The following is a 22,577-nucleotide window of genomic DNA, read 5'->3' as shown; positions in this document are numbered from 1 at the left end:
ACCACAAGGGATGTGCCAAAAATGGTCTGTACCACTTCCCTTTAACAATTCAGATGACCTTCATCTTCAGAGATAGAGGCATAGAAGGAACCAACTTCATACAGGAAAGATGTGGAGGCTTTAGAGAGGATGTGGAAGAGCTTTACTGGGAAAATGAGCTACTTGATGTTTATTTATGTATGTTTGTATGATTGTATTTATTTACTTAGTGATACAGCGTGAAGTAGGCCTTTCCAGCTTTGAATCTCACCACCCCAGCAACCCCTGATAACCCTGATTTAATCCAAACCTAATCATGGGACAACTTACAATGACCAATTAACCTACCCAGTACCTCGAGGAAACCAGAGCACCTGGGAGAACCCATAGGGAGGGCATACAGAGACTCCCTACAGAGGATGCTGGGTTTGAACTCGCAACTCCAATGCCCTGAGCTGTAATAGTGTCACATGAGCCGCTGTGTTACTCTTGTATTGTTTTCACTGGAACCTCAGAAGCTGATGAGAAACCTTATTGGTTCGCAAGTTTATGAGAGGCATAGATAAGCAGATAGAAACATGAAATACTAAAGAACATGCTTTTAAGATGAGAGAGGGGAAGTTTAAGGAAATGAGTTCCATGCCGACCTGACGTTGAACTCTTCTTCCATCGCCTCCGACTCTGGGTACGCTTCTCTGGCGATGGTTTCCTAGCTCACACTGATGCCCCTTCTCATGCCTCCAGCCCTCCTCCTCTTAGTAGGCACTCCACACTGGTTTTCTCTTCTTTCTGGATCTTTTCATTTCTAATTGTTGAAGAGACACCAACCATCTCCATTTTAGCACTCGATTCAAAGTATGTTTGCAGTACACACACCCCTGAGATTTGTCTTTCCAAGGACAGCCACAAAACAAAGAAAACCAGGGAACCCCATAAAGTGCAAAATAAAAGAACAAATCCTACTAATGACAAAAAAAAGTAAAAAACACAGAACATAAAACATCAAACCACAAAGTCAACAAAAGAGTCCAGAAGTGTTCAGTTCAGTTCCAATCTAGCACTGTGTTCTTCGTTGACTGGACTAGTCCATCCTGATCAAAATTGTACAAAATAGCAACATAATCAGGAGAATAAGAAACCAGACACACAGCAGAACATGTACTACAGAGTCTAGTCCAGCCTGCAAACCAGGTGAGGTTCAAGACTCTGGCAGCCACGAGTGAGAGAAAGAGGGAGACCAATCAAACGCAGCTACCTTTCTCTGAGAACAGCAGGTGAGAGCAAGAGAGAGACCGGTCACTCACAGGCAGAGGGTGCTGAACATCTGCTCACCTTCTGCTTTCGTCCTCATGATTTCAATCTTCCTTGACATTTTAATTGGCGAGATCAGTGAGAAATGCAGTCGATCACGGGCTTCTGCCCCGCTTCCAGTCTTCTTGGCCTCGAGGCCACACACTTCACTTGACACCTCACTGAACTCCCTCAGAGACAGCGAAGCATCAGGTTGCTCAATTGGACTGAAAACACACCATCAAAATGATCACAGGCTCCAGTCGTAACTGAATCATCGGACTGAAAACGCACCATCAAAATGATCACAGGCTCCAGTCGTAACTGAATCATCGGACTGAAAACACACCATCAAAATGATCACAGGCTCCAGTCATAACTGAATCATCGGACTGAAAACGCACCATCAAAATGATCACAGGCTCTACTCGTAACTGGATCATTGGACTGAAAACACACCATCAAAATGATCACAGGCTCCAGTCGTAACTGAATCATCGGACTGAAAACACACCATCAATATGATCACAGGCTCCAGTCGTAACTGAATCATCGGACTGAAAACGCACCATCAAAATGATCACAGGCTCTACTCGTAACTGAATCATCGGACTGAAAACGCACCATCAATATGATCACAGGCTCCAGTCATAACTGAATCATCGGACTGAAAACGCACCATCAATATGATCACAGGCTCCAGTCGTAACTGAATCATCGGACTGAAAACGCACCATCAATATGATCACAGGCTCCAGTCGTAACTGAATCATCGGACTGAAAACACACCATCAATATGATCACAGGCTCCAGTCATAACTGAATCATCGGACTGAAAACGCACCATCAATATGATCACAGGCTCCAGTCGTAACTGAATCATCGGACTGAAAACACACCATCAATATGATCACAGGCTCCAGTCATAACTGAATCATCGGACTGAAAACGCACCATCAATATGATCACAGGCTCCAGTCGTAACTGAATCATCGGACTGAAAACGCACCATCAATATGATCACAGGCTCCAGTCGTAACTGAATCATCGGACTGAAAACGCACCATCAATATGATCACAGGCTCCAGTCGTAACTGAATCATCGGACTGAAAACACACCATCAATATGATCACAGGCTCCAGTCGTAACTGAATCATCGGACTGAAAACACACCATCAATATGATCACAGGCTCCAGTCATAACTGAATCATCGGACTGAAAACACACCATCAATATGATCACAGGCTCCAGTCGTAACTGAATCATCGGACTGAAAACACACCATCAATATGATCACAGGCTCCAGTCGTAACTGAATCATCGGACTGAAAACGCACCATCAAAATGATCACAGGCTCCAGTCGTAACTGAATCATCGGACTGAAAACGCACCATCAATATGATCACAGGCTCCAGTCGTAACTGAATCATCGGACTGAAAACGCACCATCAAAATGATCACAGGCTCCAGTCGTAACTGAATCATCGGACTGAAAACGCACCATCAAAATGATCACAGGCTCCAGTCATAACTGAATCATCGGACTGAAAACACACCATCAATATGATCACAGGCTCCAGTCATAACTGAATCATCGGACTGAAAACACACCATCAATATGATCACAGGCTCCAGTCGTAACTGAATCATCGGACTGAAAACGCACCATCAATATGATCACAGGCTCCAGTCGTAACTGAATCATCGGACTGAAAACACACCATCAATATGATCACAGGCTCCAGTCATAACTGAATCATCGGACTGAAAACGCACCATCAAAATGATCACAGGCTCCAGTCGTAACTGAATCATCGGACTGAAAACGCACCATCAATATGATCACAGGCTCCAGTCATAACTGAATCATCGGACTGAAAACGCACCATCAATATGATCACAGGCTCCAGTCGTAACTGAATCATCGGACTGAAAACGCACCATCAAAATGATCACAGGCTCTACTCGTAACTGAATCATCGGACTGAAAACACACCATCAATATGATCACAGGCTCCAGTCATAACTGAATCATCGGACTGAAAACACACCATCAATATGATCACAGGCTCCAGTCATAACTGAATCATCGGACTGAAAACGCACCATCAATATGATCACAGGCTCTACTCGTAACTGAATCATCGGACTGAAAACACACCATCAATATGATCACAGGCTCCAGTCGTAACTGAATCATCGGACTGAAAACGCACCATCAATATGATCACAGGCTCCAGTCGTAACTGAATCATCGGACTGAAAACGCACCATCAATATGATCACAGGCTCTACTCGTAACTGGATCATATTTCAAAGAAGAAGAAGTAAAGCAAGTAAAAGAAGTAATTTCAGAATCAGATTTAATATCATTGGCACATGTTATGAAATTTGTTAACATTACAGCTGCAGCACAATGAAATACATGATAGATAATTATAAAGAAAAAAACAGTTACATTAAATAGGTTAAAATAAGTAGTGCAAAAATAACAGAAATAAAAAAGTAGTGAGGTAGTGTTCATGGGTTCAATATCCATTCAGAAATCTGATGGCAGAGGGGAAAAAGCTGTTCCTGAATCACAGTGTGTGCCTTCAGGCTTCTGTGCCTCCTTCCTAATGGTAACAGAGAGAAGAGGGCGTGTCCTGGGTGGTGGGGGTCCTTAATGATGGACACTACATACATAAGGCACCACTCCTTGAAGATGTCTTGGATACTACGGAGGGAAGTACCCACGATGGAGCTGATGAATTTTACAACATTCTGCAACTTATCTCGATCTTGTGCACACACACCCCTCATATCTGACGGTGATGCAGCCAGTCAGAATGCTCCCCATGGGTCATTTATAGAAGTTTTCCGTGTTTTTTTTTTGACAAACCGAATCTCCTCAAACTCCTAATGAAATACAGCTACTGTCCTGCCTTCTTTACAGCTGCATCAATATGTTGTGTCCAGGTTAGGTCCTCAGAGATACTGACACCCAGGAACTTGAAATTGCTCACTCTCTCCACTTTTGATCCTCTATGGGGATTGGTGTGTGTTCCCTCGGTTTACCCTTCCTGAAGTCCACAATAAGTTGACTGGTATACCTCATTCCTTTACCACCATCTGAGATTCTGCCAACAATGGTTGTATCATCAGCAAATTTATAGATGGCATTCGAGCTCTGCCTAGCCACACAGACATGGGTGTAGAGAGAGTAGAGCAGTGGGCTAAGCACACACGCCTGTGGAGCGCCAGTGTTAATTAATTGAGGTGGAGGTGTTATTACCAATCTGCACAGATTGTGGTCTTTTGGTTAGGAAGTTGAGGATCCAGTTGCAGAGGGAGGTACAGAAGCACAGGTTCTGTAGCTTTTTGATCAGGACTGTAGGAATCATGGTGTTAAATGTTGAGCTATAGTCAACAAACAGCATCCTGATGTAGGTATTTGTATTGTCCGGGTGATCCAAGGTTGTCTGAAGAGCCACTAAGATTGCGTCTGCTGTAGACGTATGTGGTGATAGGCAAATTGCATCAGGTCCAGATCCTTCCTGAGACAGGAGTTGATTCTGGCCTTGACCAACCTCTAAAGCATTTCTTCACTGCAGACCTGAGTGCTACTGGACACTGCCCTTCATGATGCACTCCCCACTTCCTCTGTGTTGTTTTTTTACGTAGCTCAGTCTAGTTTTTGTACTGTGTCAAGTAACACCATGGTCCTGAAAAATGTTGTCTCATTTTTACTATGCACTGTACCAGCAGTTATGGTTGAAATGACAATAAAAGTGACTTGACTTGACTTGACTTGAATTGTTTCTTGGATCATGAAATAGCCATCTGCAAGTCATAGCTGGCTTTCTTATACAGACCTCGATTGCCAGAATTTAATGAATTGCCTTTGGTCGCATTATTTGTTGTCACCATCTTCTCTTCTCTCCTATTTGAACCTTATCCCCTCTAAATGCATTGCCTTTCACTCTCTCTGCACCAATCCCAACATTTCCATCAAAGCCATAGACAATGTGGGTGCTGTTGTAGTTTGCCAGACTGACCTCTACCTTGCTGAGGCCAGGCTGCAGCTCTCAGACACCTCCTCTTACTTACCCCTTGAACAGGACCCCACATAGGCCCATCAAGCCCCCACACCATCATCAGTCTCATCAATTCTAGAGATCTCCTGTCTACTGCCACCAACCTCATTGTTCCCTTGCTCGTTTCTACCTCCTGTCCAAGATCCACAACCTTGACTATTCGGATAGCCCCATTGTTTCTGCCTGCTCCAGCCCCACTGAACTTGTGTACAGATACCTAAACCCCATATTATCCCAATTGGTTCAGTCCCTTCCAATCTATATCCGTGACCCTTCACATGCTCTGGATGGCTTCAACAACTTTCAGTACCCTGGCCCTGATTGCCTTATTTTCTCTGTGGATGCCCAGTCCCTATACACTTTAATCCCCTATCAAGAAATCTAAAGCTCTCCAATTCTTTCTAAACAACAGACCTAACCAGTTCCCCTCCACTACCACCCTCCTACACTTGGCGAAACTGGTCCTCATGCTCAACTATTTCTCCTCTGGCTGCACCCACTTTCTCCAAACCCAAGGTATTGCCATGAGCCTCAGTTGTCTGCCTTTTTGTTGGCTATGTGGAACAGTCCATGTTCCAAGCCTTCACGGGTAATGCACCTCAGCTCTCCCTGCTTTGCCTTGAAGACTGCATTGGTGCTGTATCATGCACCCATGCTGAACTCATCAGTCTCATCGACTTTGCCTCCAACTTCCAACTTGCCCTTAAATTCATTTGGCTCATTTCTTATACCTCTTTCTCCTTTCTTAATCGCTCTGTCTCCATCTCTGGAGACAGACTATCTACTGATCTATTTTATAAACCCACTGACTCTCACCGTTATCTTGATTTTACTTCATCCCACCCTGTCACTTGTAAAATTTTCTCTTTTCTCTGTTCCTCTGTCTCCACCACATCTGTTCCCAGGATGAGGTTCTCCTTTGCTGGACATCAGAGATGTCCTCCTTCCTCAAAGTACAGGGTTTCCCTTTCCTTGCCATTGATGCTGTCCTTGCATGCTTCTCTTCCATTTCCTGGACATCATCACTTACCCCATTTTCATGCCACCTTAACAGGGATAGATTTCCTTTTGCCCTTACCAGCACCTGATGAGCTTCCACACATAGCTGGTATTTCTCCACACCTTCCACCATCTCAATGGGATCCTGCCATCGGACACTCCTTTACCCCTCCCCCCACTGTCTGCTTTCCACAGGGATTGCTCCCTCTGTGACTCCCTTGTCAATTCATCCCTCCCCACTAATCTCTCTCTCGGCACTTATCCCTGCAAGCAGCCGAAGTGATACACCTGGCCATCACCTCCTCCCTCACGTCTATTTGAGGCTCCAGTCAGTCCTTCCAGGTGAGGCAATACTTTGCTTGCAAGTCTCTGTGGGTCATTTACTATACCCAGTGCAGCCTCCTCGATATTGTTGAGAGCCAGTGTAGATGGGGGCACCGCTTTGTCGATCACCTTTACTCCCTGCAACAAGCAGTATTTCCTGGTGGCCAGCCATTTTAATTCCAATCCCCATTCCCATTCTGGAGGCTTCCTCAACTGCCACAGTGAGGCTATACTCAGGGTGGAGGAGAAATGCCTCGTATTCCATCTGAGTAGCCTGCAACCTGATGGCATGAACATCAATTTGTTAACCTGCTGATTTGGCCCCCATCACCCTTTCTTCCTCCATTCCCCAATCTGGCTCCTCCATCACTGTTTCTCTTCTCCTCCCTCTGGTGACATTCCTTCTTCCCTTTCTTCTATAGTCCACTCTCCTCTCCTTTCAGATTCCTTCATTTTCAACCTTTCCCACCTATCACCACCCCCCCCACCCACCTACCTTCCCCCTCATCTAGCTTCACCTATCAACTTCCAGCTTGTATTCCTTCCCCTCCCCTCACCCTCTTAATCTGGCTTCTTCCTCTTTCTTTTCCAGTCCTGATAAAGGATCTCAGAACAAAACATCAACACTTTATTCCTTTCCATGGATGCTGCCTGACTCGCTGAGTTCCCCAGCATTTTGTTTGTGTTACTCTGGATTTCCCTTGTATTAAGGAAGATGTGTGAGCTAAGTCTTTTTACACAAAGTGATGGGTGCTTGGAGGCAGAGAATGGAGGGGTATGGGTCATGTGTAGGCAGAAGAGGATTACTTCAATTCAGCATTGTGTCGGCACAGACGTTGTGGGTCAGAGGGCCAGTCCCTGTGCTGTACTGTTCTGTGTTATACTAAGGTGTTCACTCCCCCTCCCCCCCAATAGCCCCCAATCCCCACACCAACTCCCTCCTACCCGGGAATGGGAGAATGAGTTCAACAGGAGCAATTAGGAGCAGTCGGGACATTCTGCAGCACAGTCCCGAGGAGACATTGCATTCTGCACTTGGCAAAGGCCAATAAAAATAAGTTAGGTTTAAGAGGAGCATGTATTGTGGGAGCAGCCATTGTATGAGTGAGCCAGTGTCAGACTGGGGAGTGGGGAGCTCCAGCCTTGGCAAGGAGAGGCAAAGGCTGGAAGTTGTTTTTTCTCATTAATTTCTTCTTTCCTTCTTTCTTATAGCACAGTATGAAAATGGGAATGCCAGGCAGGATACTGGAATGCTCTTTTTGTGGGATATGGGGAAACAGGGAGACCTCCAATGTCCCTGACGACTACACTTGCCTGAAGTGCGTCCGACTGCCGCTTCTTTCGGACCGCATTAAGGAACTGGATGGAAGGAACATCCTCAGGAGGCTGAGGGGGTGATCGACAGAATGTACAGGGAGGTAGGACGCAGGAAACTGGGTGAAGGTCAGGAGGGGGAAAGGGAATAGGCAGCTGGTGCAGAGTACACCTGTGGCCGGACCCCTTAACAACAGGTATCCCATTTTGGATACTGCTGGGCTGATTGTGACCAAGCAGAGGAAAGCCACAGTGGTCAGATCTCTGGTGCTGTGGCTGAGAAGGGGAGGGGGAAGAAGAGGAGGGCAGTAATGACCATAGTTAGAGGAGCAGTCAGGAGATTCTGTGGACATGAAAGAGACGCCTGGATGGTATGTTATTTCCCAGGTGCCAGGGTCAGGAATGTCCTGATCAGGTTCACAGCATTCTAAAGGGTATCCTTTATCAATACTTCGGTAGGAAAGGCGGGGAGATCCTGAAGAGACAATAGAGGGAGTCAGATAGGAAGCTGAAAAGCAGGATCTGCAGGTTGTAATCTCTGGATTGCTGCCTATGCCACAAGGGTAAGAACACAATGATTTAGCGGATGAATGAGTGGCCGAGGAATTGGTGCAGGAGTCTGGCTTTCAGATTTCTGGATCATTGGAATCTCTTTCTTCTGGAGAAAGTATGATCTGTACAAAAACTGATAGATTGACCAGAAGGCGACCAATATTCTTCTGGGCAGCTTTGCTAGAGCTGTTGGGAAAGGTTTAAAGTCATTTGGCAGGTGAATGGCAACTGTGCAGTTGGTATACAAGATGCAGTGTGCAGTGAGATTGTGAGGAAGGTCAGGAAGATGAGACGCTAAACTTGCATTCAGTGGGATGAGTTAAAGTGTAACATGGGAGCAGAATCAAAAAGGGTGATGAATACTGCATTGAAGATATTATTTTTATTCACTTTGTATTGAAAGGACAGGTAGGTAGGCAGAGGGGTATGGGTGGCTCTTTTGGTAAAAAAAAATGAAATCAAATCCTCAGAAAGAGGTAATAGGATTGGAAGATGTAGATTCATCGAGCATAAACTTAAGAAACTTCAAGGGTAAAAAGAACCTGATGGGAATTATATACAGACCAGCAAACAGTAACCAGAATGTGGGGTACAAATTACAATTGGAGACCGAAATGGCATATAAAATGGGCGACAGACATCAGGGATTTCAATATGCACGTAGAATGGGAAAATCAGGCTGGTGCAGGGTCGTAAGAGATGGAAATAGAATGCCTGCGAGATGGCTTTTCTTGGGTAACTTGTAGTTCAGCCCACTAGGGGGAGGCAATTCTGGATTGGGTATTGTATACTGAAACAGATTTGATTAGGAAGCTTAAGATAAAGGAACCCTTAGGAGACAGTGATCATCGCATAACAGAATTCACCCTGAGAGAGAGTCACATGCATCAGTATTACAGTGGAGTAAAGTGAATTACAGAGACATGAAAGAGAAGCCTGCCAAAGTTGATTGGATAGCATTACAGCAATGGCTGGAGTTTCTGGAAGCAATTCAGAAGGCATCCCAAAGATGAAGAAGTATTCTAAAGGGAGCATGGCACCTTCTTATGACAGAAGCCAAAGACAGCATTAAAGCAAAATAGAGGACTATAATATGGCAAAAATAGTGGACAGTTAGAAGATTGGGAATCTATTACAAAAAAAACAACTGAATGAAACTAGAAAAGACATAATGAGAGAGATGATGAATGAAGGTAAGCTAGCCAATAATATAAATGAAGATAACAAAAGTTCTTCTGGATATAAAGAGTAAAAGAGAGATGAAAGTGGATTTTGGACTGCTGAAAATGACACCATAGGGGTTGTAATAGTGGACAAAGAAATGACAGATGAACCAGTATTTTGCATCAGTCTTCACTGCAGAAGACTCTAGCAGTAGGTTAGAAATTGGGGAGTGACAGGAGGAAGAAGTGAGTGTAGTTGTTGTTACTAAGGATAAGGTGCCTGAGAAATTGAAGGGTCTGAAGTCATCTGAAACTGATGGACTACACCCCAAGATTCTGAAAGAGATGGCTGAAGAGATTGTGGAGGCACTAGTAATAATCTTTCAAAAATCAGAGGAGTAGAAAACTGCAAATGTTACTCCACTCTTTAAGAAGGGAGGGAGGCAGAAGAAAGGAATTTATAGGCCTGTTAGCCTGACTTCAGTGGTTGGGAAGATGTTGGAATCCATTATGGAGGATGAGGTTTTGGGCTGTTTGGATGCACTTGGTAAAATAGGTCAAAGTCAATATGGATTCCTTAAGTGGAAATCTTGCTTGCTGAACCTTTGAAGAAATGACAAGCAGGATAGACAAAGGAAAGTCAGTTGATGATGTTTACTTGGATTTTCAGAAGGTCATTGCCAAGGTACTGCACATGAGGCAGCTTAACAAGATAAGAGCCCATGGTATTACAGGAAAGACACTAGGATGAATAAAAGACTGGCTAACTAACTGGAGGCAAAAAGTGGGAATAAAGGGAACCTTGTCTGGTTGGCTGCCAGTGACTAGTGGTGTTACTCAGGGGTTGGTGCTCTTTTCTTTGCTTCTTGTCACATTATGTGCCAATAATTTGAATTATGGAATTGATGGCTTTGTGACCAAATTTGCAGATGATACTAAGCTAGGTGGAGAGGCGAGTAGTGTTGAGGAAGTAGGACATGTGCAAAAGAACTAGAAGTGATTGGGGGAATGGGCAAAAAAGTGGCAGATGGAATATAATGTAGGGAAGTGCATGGATATGCACTTAGACAGAAGGAATAAAAATATAGACTATTTTCTAAACGGAGAGAAAATTCAAAAATCAGAGATGCAGAGGGACTTGGGGTTCCTCATGCAGGATTCCCTCAAGGTTAACTTGTCTATTGAGTTGGTGGTAGGGAAGGCGAATGCAATGTTAGTATTCATTTTGAGAGAACTAGAATATAAAAGAAAGGCTGTAAAGCTGAGACTTTGGTCAGACTCTACTTTGAGTATTGTGAGCAGTTTTGGGCCCTTAATCTAAGAAACAATGTGTTGACATTGGAGGTGGTGCAGAAGTGATTCCCGAGATTGATTCTGGAAATGAAAGAGTTAATATTCTGCATGAAGAGCATTTGGTGGCTCTAAACCTGTACTCACTGGAGTTCAGAAGAATGCAGAGGGATCTCATTGAAACCTATTGAACATTGAAAGGCCTAGATAGATTAAATGTGGAGAGTGTGGCGACCCACTTTCTGCGCAGGCGAACTGGCTCACAAATAGCCAGCGCGCGGGGGGAGACTTTGGGAATGCACCTCTGACGTCATTTCCGCACGGAGAGGGCGGGCGCTAGGGATTAAATGCCAGCGCCGCGAAGTTTGAATAAACTAGCCTCCGAACGACTTACCGACTGCATGTCGTTATTTCAGCGCTGTGTGTAGCACATCACTACATTGATGACCCCGACGGTCCAAACGGGATTTGGACCAAAGATGACCAACTCTTCATCTGTTCACGCAGTTTCGCTAAAACTGCCAACTTTCTGGACGCTGCGACCACGCGTGTGGTTTAGCCAAGCAGAAGCCCAGTTCCAGATTCGGCAGATATCCTCTGATTCCACGCGTTACTACCACGTGGTGAGCGCCCTTGACCAGGAGACGGCCGCCCAGGTTGCGGATTTCATACAGTCGCCCCCGGAAGAAGGCAAATATGAAGCATTCAAAGCGCTGCTCATTGGGACCTTTGGCCTCTCACGGCATGAGCGGGGTGCCTGCCTGCTTCACCTGGACGGTTTGGGAGACAGACTGCCGTCAGCATTGATGAACGAGATGCTGGCCCTGGCTGACGGACACAAGCCCTGCCTCATGTTCAAGCAAGCGTTCCTAGAGCAACTGCCCGAGGACATACATCTGCTGCTGGCCGACGCAGATTTCAGCGACCCCCAGAAGGTGGCGGCCCAGGCAGACGTGCTGTGGAAAGCCAAGAGGGAGAGTGTGGCGTCCATCGGTCAGATTACCAGGCCACGCGTCCAACAGCGGACCAGACCGGGCCCGGCAGGGGGGCGAACACAACACAGAGGCAGGAGTGAGGAGGCCAGTGAACAGTGGTGTTTCTACCACCAGCGGTGGGGCACAAAAGCCCGCCGTTGTTGCCCGCCCTACAAGGGCCAGGGCCAGGGCAAGCTGCCACTAATGACTATGGCGGCTGGCCACCAGGACAGCCTCTTGTACGTCTGGGACAAACAGTCGGGATGCCGCTTCTTGGTCGACACCGGAGCGGAGATCAGCGTCTTGCCCCCGACGGGGTACAACACCCGCAACAGGAAGCCAGGACCCACCCTGAGGGCCGCAAACGGCAGCACGATACGGACCTACAGCACCCGCACAGTGCAGCTGCAGTTCAGAGCCAGCCGGTTCACGTGGGACTTCACACTGGCCACGGTGGCCCAACCACGGACTTCTTGCGAGCTCACAGCCTGCTGGTCGACTTGCAAGGGAAAAGACTGGTACATGCCGAGACTTTCCAGACGTTCTCCCTGGGTGAAGCCAAGTTGCCGGCCCCACACCTGGAGTCCATCACGCTGTCGGACAACAAATTCACCAGAGTCCTGGCGGATTTCCATCGATTCTGGCACCGCAGTTCACGGCAGCCATGCCCAGACATGGGGTTCAGCACCACATCCCAACCCAGGGACCACCCCTCCACGCCCGTGCTCGGCGGCTTCCCCCGGACAAGTTCCAACTGGCGAAGGAGGAGTTCAAGAGGATGGAGGAATTGGGGATCATACGGCGGTCCGACAGCCCATGGGCCTCCCCCCTGCACACGGTGCCCAAAGCAGCCGGGGGCTGGAGAACATGCGGCAACTACCACAGCCTGAACGAGGCTACCACTCCAGACCGCTACCCCGTGCCGCACATACAGGACTTTGCAGCAAACCTCCATGGGGCAAGAATCTTTTCCAAAGTAGACCTCGTCCGGGGATACCATCAAATCCCGGTGCACCCTGAAGACATCCCCAAAACGGCTCTCATCACCCCATTCGGCCTGTTCGAGTTCCTCCGAATGCCGTTCGGCTTGAAGAATGCCGCACAGACGTTCCAGCGGCTAATGGATGCGGTGGGACGCGACCTGGACTTTGCGTTCATCTATTTGGACGACATCCTCATAGCCAGCAGTAGTCGTCAGGAGCATCTGTCCCACCTCTGGAAGCCTTGGCAGATGCCGCGATGCTGATGCACCCCAGAATGGACATTCCGACCGCCCTCACAGTGGATGCATTCGACACAGCAGTCGGTGGGGTGCTGGAGCAGCTCATCGAGGGGCGCTGGCAACCCCTGGCGTTCTTCAGCAAGCACCTACGACCACCCGAACTCAAGTACAGTGCTTTCGACCGGGAGCTGTTGGCACTGTATCTGGCAATCTGGCATTTCAGGTACTTCTTAGTCCGTGTTCACGGACCACAAACCATTGACCTTCGCGTTCACAAAGGTGTCCGGTCCCTGGTCAGCTTGCCAGCAGCGACATCTATCCTACATCTCCGAGTACACGACGAATATCCAGCATGTCTCGGGAAAGGACAATGTCGTGGCGGACGCACTCTCCAGACCAGCTGTCCAGGCCCTGTCCCTGGGGGTGGACTATGCAGCAATGGCGGAGGCGCAGCAGGCAGACGACGAGATGCCCAGCTACAGGACCGCAGTCTCGGGTTTGCAGCTGCAGGACTTTCTCGTAGGCCCAGGTGATAGGACCCTCCTGTGATAGGTGATAGGACGTGGCTACCGGCCAACCTCGCCCCATCATCCCGGCAGCCTGGAGGCGGAGAGTTTTCGACTCCATACACGGTTTGGCGCACCCATCTATCAGGACAACCGTCCAGCTGGTCTCCAGCAAGTTCACGTGGCACCGACTTCACAAGCAGGTCAGTGAATGTGCCAGAATGTGCGCGCAGTGCCAAACAGCCAAGGTGCAGAGGCACACTAAAGCCCCGCCGCAGCAGTTCGAACCCACCCACCGGAGGTTCGACCACATTCATGTGGATATCGTGGGCCCCCTACCAGTGTCCCGAGGAGCGCGGTACCTCCCAACTATGGTAGACCGGTTCACGAGGTGGCCAGAGGCAGTCCCGCTCACCGACACTTCTGCCGATTCCTGCGCCCGAGCACTGATCGCAACCTGGGTAGCATGCTTCGGGGTACCGGCCCACATTACCTCCGACAGAGGTGCCCAGTTCACCTGCAGCCTGTGGTCGGCTGTGGCCAGCCTGTTGGGAATGCAGCTACACCACACTACTGCCTATCACCCACAGTCGAACGCTTCCACTGTCACTTGAAGTTGACTCTCATGGCCCGCCTGAGAGGACCTAACTGGGTGGACGAGCTTCCTTGGGTCCTGCTTGGAATTCGCACAGCACCCAAAGAGGATCTGCACGCCTCGTCGGCTGAGTTGGTGTACGGCGCACCCCTGGCCGTCCCGGGAGAGTTCATACCAGCCCCAAGGGAGCAAGAGGAAGAACCCGCAGCAGTCCTGGACATACTACTCGAAAGGCTCGGCAACCTGGCCCCCGTACCAACTTCACAGCACGGACGGACCCCGACCCATGTACCCAAAGACCTGCAGAACTGTAAGTTTGTGTTTGTACTAAGGGGCGGACACCGGGCACCGCTACAGCGGCCGTACGAGGGGCCGTTCAAGGTGATCAACAACAACGGGTCCACGTACGTTCTGGACATTGGGGGGGAAAGAGGAGGTTTTCACGGTGGACCGACTCAAAGCAGCCCATGTGGACTTGGCGCAACCGGTCGAGGTTCAGGCACCGCGGCGCAGAGGCAGACCTCCCAAACAGAGGCTGATCCAGACTGTGGACATTGGGGGGTGTATCGCCGGTTCGGGGGGGAGGGTTATGTGGTGACCCACTTTCTGCGCAGGTGAACTGGCTCACAGATAGCCAGCGAGCAGGGGGAGACTTTGGTAATGCACCTCTGACGTCATTTCCGCACAGAGAGGGCGGGCGCTAGGGATTAAATGCCAGCGCCGCGAAGTTTGAATAAACTAGTCTCCGAACGACTTATTTCGTTATTTCAGCGCTGTGTGTAGCACATCGCTCCAAGAGGATGTTTCCTGTAGTGGGAGAATTTAGGATCAGAGGGCACAGCTGCCGAATAGAGGGATGTCCATTTAAAACAGAGATGAGGAGGAATTTCTTTGGACAGAGGGTAGTGAATCTCTGGAATTCATTGTCAAGGTGGCTGTGGAGGTCAATTTATTGGTTATTTTTAAAACAGAGGATAAGAAATTTTTGATTAGTAAGGGAGTCAAAGGTGACCAGGAGAAAGCAGGAGAATGGGGTTGAGAGGGATAATAAATTAGCCATGATGGAATAGTGGAACACACTCTGTGCCAAATGGCCTAATGTCTTATGTCTTATGGTCTTTTCAGCATTGCATATGGGGAGAGTGTGAGTGATGGTCGTTAAGGGGTTTTTCAGCATTGCATATGGGGAGAGTGTGAGTGATGGTCGTTAAGGGGTTTTTCAGCATTGCATATGGGGAGAGTGTGAGTGATGGTCGTTAAGGGGTTTTTCAGCATTGCATATGGGGAGAGTGTGAGTGATGGTCGTTAAGGGGTTTTTCAGCATTGCATATGGGGAGAGTGTGAGTGATGGTCGTTAAGGGGTTTTTCAGGAAGTAGACTTGCTGCCAAATTGAACAGCAAGTCCTTGGCCCAGGACAAAGCTGTCTGACTCCATGGTTGGAAAGGCTTATGTTGTGCAGGGCCTGAACTATCAGATAGATGTCAACATCTCTTCAGATGATTGTACCCCAGAGCTTGCTGGTGAAGAGGTGAGACCTCTCTCACCAGGGTGTGATCGACTTCCATTACTGATCACCAGTCTTCGAAAGTTTGCTCTTCAGTAACTCTGGCTGTGTGTGATCCCAAGTTATTAAATGTTCTATTGCAATTAAAACCTTTATATCGGTATATTAGATGCAGAACCACCTGATCTGAGAATGAATGCAGATGCAGATCCTTACATTTTTGAACATAAAGCAAAGAATCTGAGAGATGATATTGTATCTGTGCTCCAATCTTTCAAAAGAAATTTTAAAAAATAATTCAGGGAACCCTTAGCTTGGCCTTCATTTTTGGCTGTAGAGTCCCTGGGACAGAACACATCTGATAAGACTTACCAATTGTTTGGCTTGCAAGTGCAGACTCCTCCCAATCCCCAATCTTCACTCAGCTAATAGGAGTCACACGTAGCCTATTTAACCCTATTTCTCAAAGGTTCAAAGGTCAAATTTAATGTCAGAGAAATGCATCCTGAAATGCTTTTTCTTTGCAAACATCCATGAAAACAGAGAAGTGCCCCAGAGAATGAAAGACAGTTAAACATGGTAACGCCAAAGTCCCCTCGGCTCCCCCTCCCGTGCATAAGTGGCAGCAAAAAAAAACACATTGTGCGCATACAAGAGGCTGTGGTTGATTCTGGCACAGCAGACAACTTGATGGATTGGATTCTGTGTGTGCAACTTGGACTCCCTACTGGAGCTACCTCTCACTCCTTCAAGATCACAGCCATTGACAGATGTCCCTTGGGGTTTGGTACAGTCAGAGCATGCGCATGGCCTGTGCACATGAGCGTCTGAGAGCACCACACGTCCATCCAATTCCTCCTTATCTACTCACTCAACACTCCTCTCATCCTGGGTTACTTCACTCGCAACCCTCACTTAGCCTGGTCATCTGAGTTGGAGACCCACCTGCCTGTAACCTCAGTTGACTTCCCCTCATAAATCTGTGGAGACCGAGGAAAGCGACCTCACCAAACCCTCACAGGGATATCATAATTTAGCCAACTCCTTCAGTAAGAGGCAAGCCAGACTGTGCCACCTGACAGAATACATGACTGTACAGTTGACCTCCTCCAGGGCTCCAGCCCTCCCTGAGGGCATCCTGTCTGCTGAGACTCAAGCCAAGATAGACCACATTGCCCAAGCACTACAGCGCAGCTTCATTTGTCCGTGCCAAGCCCCAGCCAGTGAAGGATTCTTCTTTGTCAAAAGGAAAGAAGGGGGTCTTCATCTCGGCATTGATGTAACAAATTCAGCATTAAGAACGGCTACTCTCTACCCTTGATGGGTCATCCCCATTCCCCATACTCTTTGATGCCCTGGCTAATCAAGAAACTATCTATCTCTGCCTTAAATGCATCCAATGACTTGGCCTCCACAGCCGCTCATGGCAACAAACTCCACAGATTTACCACCCTCTGACTAAAGTAATTTCTCTGCAGCTCTGTTCTAAATGGATGTCCTTCAATCCTGAAATTGTGCCCCCTTGTCCTAGACTTCCCTACCATGGGAAATAACTTTGCCATATCTAATCTGTTCAGGTCTTTTAACATCTTTCTATGAGATCCCCCCTCATTCTTCTGAATTCCAAGGAATACAGCTCAAGAGCTGGCAGACGTTCCTCATATGGTAACCCTTTCATTCCTGGAATCATTCTTGTGAATCTTCTCTGAATCCTCTCCAATGTCAGTATATCCTTTCAAAAAATAAGCAGCCCAAAACTGCACATAATACTCCAAGTGTGGTCTCATGAGTGCATTATAGTCTCAACATCACATCCCTGCTCTTATATTCTATACTTCTAGACATGAATGTCAACATTGCATTCGCCTTCTTCACCACCAACTCAACCTAGAGGTTAACCTTTAGGGTATCCTGCACAAGGACCCCCTAGTCCCTTTGCATCTCTGCATTTTGAATTCTCTCCCCATCTAAATAATAGTCTACCCATTTATTTCTTCCACCAAAGTGCATGACCATACAATTTCCAACATTGTATTTCATTTGCCTAATCTTTGCCCATTCCCTTAAACTATTTAAGTCTCTCTGCAGGTTCTCTGTTTCCTCAACACTACCCGCTCCTCCACCTATCTTTGTATCATTGGCAGATTTAGCCACAAATTGATTAATCCCATAGTCGAAATCATTGACATACATTGTAAAAAGCAACAGTCCCACCACCAATCCCTATGGAACTTCGCTGGTAACCGGCAGCCAGCCGGAATAGGATCCCTTTATTCCCACTCTCTGTTTCCTGCCGATCAGCCAATGACCCACCCATGCTAGTAACTTCCCTGTAATTCCATGGGCTCTTATCTTGCTAAGCAGCCTCATGTGTGGCATCTTGTGCTTTCTGAAAATCCAAGTACACCACATCTACTGCATCTTTTTTGTCTACCCCACTTGTAACTTCCTCAAAAAATTGCGGTAGCTTAGTCAAGCAAGATTTTCCTTTCAGGAAACCATGCTGGCTTTGGCCTATCTTGTCATGTGTCTCTAGGTACTCCATAATCTCATCCCTAACGATCGATTCCAACAACTTCCCAGCCACTCATGTCAGGCTAATAGGTCTATAGTTTTCTTTCTGCTGTCTCCCACCCTTTTTAAATAGCGGAGTAACATTTGCAATTTTCCAGTCATCCGGTACAATGCCAGAATCTATCAATTCTTGGGGATCATTGTTAATGCCTCCACAATATCTCCAGCTACTTTCTTCAGAACCCCAGGGTGAATTCCATCAGGTCCAGGAGATTTATCCACCCTCAGCCCATTAAGCTTCCTGAGCACCTTCTCAGCCATAATTTTCAGTGCACAAACTTCACTTCTCTGACTCTCTTGAATGTCCGGTATACTGCAGACGTCTTCCACTGTGAAGACTGAAGCAAAAATAAGCGTTCAGTTCCTCTGCCATCTCTGTGTCTCTCATTACAATATTTCCAGTGTCATTTTCTATTGCTTCTATAGCTACTCTCAACTCTCTTTTACCCTTTATATACCTAAAAAACTTACAGTATCTTCTTTGATATTAGTCACCAGTTTCCTTTCATAATTCATCATTTCAGCTTGCAAGATGGCGGCGCGACGCAGCGCGCAGCCGTTGCTCCAGGAATGAATATCTGTTATCTGTAAGTAGACAATCCTGATTTGATGGAGACGGACGTGTGAAGCACGGAGGAACATCTGGTGAAACTTCTGAAATGCCTGTTTCGCTGCCGCTGCTACCGTGCGATGAAAAAAATCTCCGGGAGGAAGGCCCCGAATCCTCGGCTTTGCCTGTCGCTTGGTGGCCGGGGCCAGGGTCAAAGCGCTCGGCAGAGATGGTGCTCGGTGTCGGAGGGCTGGTCGGAGGCTCGAAGTTTTCGGACGGACTCGGAGTTGGCTGTGGTTGGAGCTCCCAAAGTATCCCAAGGTATCGGCAAGCTGCGGCTCTGGAGGTTCATGGCAGGAAGTTTTTCTTCCTTCTACCGTCTGCGTGAGATGATGGGCTGTCAGGACTTTGAGACTTTCTTTTAAACCATGCCATGGACTGCTCTTTATCAGATTACGGTATTGCTTTGCACTGTTGAAACTATGTGTTATAATTATGTGGTCTTTGTCAGTTAGTCCTTTATCAATTATGGTATTGTCTGCACTGTTGAAACTATATGTTAACTATAACTATATGTAACTATGTGGTTTTGTGTAGATCTTGTAGCTTTAGGTTTGTCTGATGGGTTTGTAGTTCCTTTCCGGGGAACGTGCTAAGATGGTAGCACGATATCAATACGCAGCAGCCTCTCCGGACTCTGGATTGGGGATTACCAAACGTTATGTGGTTTTTCTTGTGTGGTCTGCTTTGTGCTTTTTTTGTGATATCATTCCGGAGAATGTTGTCTCATTTTTTAACTCCATTGTATTTGTGATTTATAAATGACAATAAACTGAATCTGAATCTGAATTTCCTTCCTGATGACCTTCTTAGTTTCCTTCTGAAAGTTTTAAAAACCAGTCACTGTCAATACCCAGCCTGGGGACTGTGTCTGTCTGTCCAACTGAGATCTGCTCCTGTGCATTGACTCTTCCAAGCTCTTGCCCCGGGGACATTGGTCCTTCAAGATCATCCATCGTATCAACCCAGTCACTTACCTTCTTCAGCTGCTGTCGTCCCTTAGGATCAGACCTACCTTCCTCATGTCCTGCCTCAAGCCTCTTGGCCATGGACCACTCAACCCTGAGCTGCACCTCTGGAAGCTAGAACAGTGGAAGGTGGTCCAGCATACATGGTTTGCCGGTTGATGGATTCACGTCACTGGGGATGGGCTCTGCAGTACCTGCTTAACTGGGAAAGGTACGGTCTTGGGTGTCACCTTGGATCCATTCTCATCGATGAGTTCCACCAGGCCCTTTCAGATCTCTCTGGGCCATCAGGTGCAGCCTGTGGGGGTGAAGGCGTCCTGTCAGGCACCTCCCAGTCTCCACCCAGCTAGTAGGATTTACATGCCACTTGTTTCAGACTCATCACCTGCAGCCTATTTAACCCCAGCTCTCATCCACAGCCCCTGTTCACTCATCGAACCAGCCAGCCTCAACCAGAAGCTCCTAGCTTTCACTGTCCCTGACTGAAGTTTATCCTATGGCCTGCTGTGTTTGGTTTCTGTTCTCTCTTGTGGCTCCCATGGTTTGTTATTAGTCAGGTCTATTGGTGCTCCGGGGGTGGGCAGCCCACCCCACCATTCCAAATGACCAGTGCTATTTATTGTTAAAATGCTTTCTGGGATTCTGGTGGAATGCTCAAGTTCCTTTTACGGTTTTACGGTTATTCTCCCGTGTGTTTGTGGGTCCCACAACCCTGTAACCAGGGTATGTAATAATCATCTGCCCGTTCTGAATGTGAGTGAGTGGGTTCTCTCCCCAGGTCATAGTGCCCAGTCTGTTTATGTGCTTGTTGTAGTAAAACAGCTGCTGAGTTCAGTGAGCTTTCTCGTTAGACTGAATGCTCTCCACATTGGTGTCAGGAGTGGGGTTAGAAATTGACGGTGAGGTTGAAGAGCTACAATGTTGGATGGAGTGCCTTACTACCTGGGGAATAAGTCGAGGAACTGAGCGGTATGGCTCACTCGCGTTCCTGAGCTGGGCTCCAAAAGAAGGGATGCTGATCCGGAGGGAGAATCTGGGAACTGAGCATCGTGCGTTCCCAGGGAGCCCCAATGGGGTGATCATACCCAGTCTCCCCAACCCAGGGGACATGGCAGAGTACATCACCCACCTCCCTTGTGGCCCACACCAGCAAACTGCAGCCATGGAGAATGGACAGCAGGGTAGACACCACTGATGCCATGGGAGCAAGTGGAAGACCAATGGGCCTCAGCAATTCACTCCACGAGTCCACCCTGAACTTCCCCAGATACAACGTTACCAGCTGACTGGAGCCTTACCTGCACTAGTCAAACTTGCCACATGGCATGACGGGTGGAGCCCCACCCAGACGGTAATGTACCTTGCCCACACTCCGGAGGGGGATGTCCTGTGGCCTTTTCTTGACCAAATGCCAGCTGAGCTGCCTATCTACAGGGCCCTCATAGCGGTGTTGGAGTGGCATTTCGAGCAGAGGCTTTCGGAGGGAGGAATGAGGGAAGGACTAACAAGAGAGAATCTGCAGATGCTGGAAATCCGAGCAACACGCACAAAGTGCTGAAGAGACTCAGCAGGCCAGGCAGCATCTAGGAAAAGAGTACAATTGACACTTTGTGCCGAAACCCTTCGGCCCTCAATATGACCCAACCCTCTGAGGGTCCTGCCTCGGTGCTCCAGCAATGGGGAACTTTGCGCAGTACTGTCATCAGAGAGGGACCAAGGAGAACGTGTTGCGGTGTACTTCAGCCGCACTGAGTGGAGCTACTGTGTCACTGGCCGGGATCTCTTGGCCATGGTCCAGGCCCTCCACCAGGTCTGGTCCTGCCTCTTCAGCTGATGGTTCTTGATCTGGTTGCTGAGCTTCTGTGGTCCTGAGGGGCAGCTGGCACAGTGCTTAGAGGCTCTCCAGGACTACGAGTCTGAGATGCAGAGCCTCGCCAGGAGGCACCGTGGCAATGGTGACGCCCTCTCTCGCTGTCCCTGTGAGGCTACCGAACATCACTACTGTGGAGCGGAGCCAGGGGACGCGGCAATGACAGCACTTCTGGTGACAGCCAGCAGCGAGGTGGACCACCAGCAGTGAGCAGGAGAGCAATCCTGTGCTGGCCCAGGGGAGGGGACGGCTGAGCGTGGGACAGCAGCTGGGGTAGGGGAAGGCCTCTGCCCTGGATCTGGAGACAAAGCCCTGTACTCGTGGTGGGGAGCGCTGGAGGTGCTGTTCCGGTGGTGACAGTTGTCCGATGGTGACAGACTGGTGGCCCCCGGGGGGGTCAGGGCATGAGCTGGTGGGGGCCAGCCATTTTGGGGTTTCAGAGACATTAGGCAAGCTGAGCGAATGCTTCTATTGAGCTGTTCGCGCACTGCCGCAATGCTTGCACGTCCCAGAAGGGGCTGGGCCACCAGTGGACGGTGCCAGTGCAGCACTACCTGGTGGGGGCCTCAATGGAGTGTGTAGGGGTGGACATCCTTGCCCCGCACTGACACTGGGAGCCGCTCATTCTCGTGGCCATGGATTACTTCATGAAAGGGGAAGGGGCATATGCGGTCCCAGACCAGAGCACCACCACCACCGCTGAGAAACCCGTGGAGGAGTTCTACCATTTCGGCTCCCCTGAGGTAGTCTGCAGTGACTGGGG

The sequence above is a fragment of the Hemitrygon akajei genome, chromosome 10 (assembly GCF_048418815.1).
Source record: "Hemitrygon akajei chromosome 10, sHemAka1.3, whole genome shotgun sequence".
In the NCBI taxonomy this organism is placed as follows: Eukaryota; Metazoa; Chordata; class Chondrichthyes; order Myliobatiformes; family Dasyatidae; genus Hemitrygon; species Hemitrygon akajei.
This window is presented reverse-complemented; position numbering follows the sequence as displayed.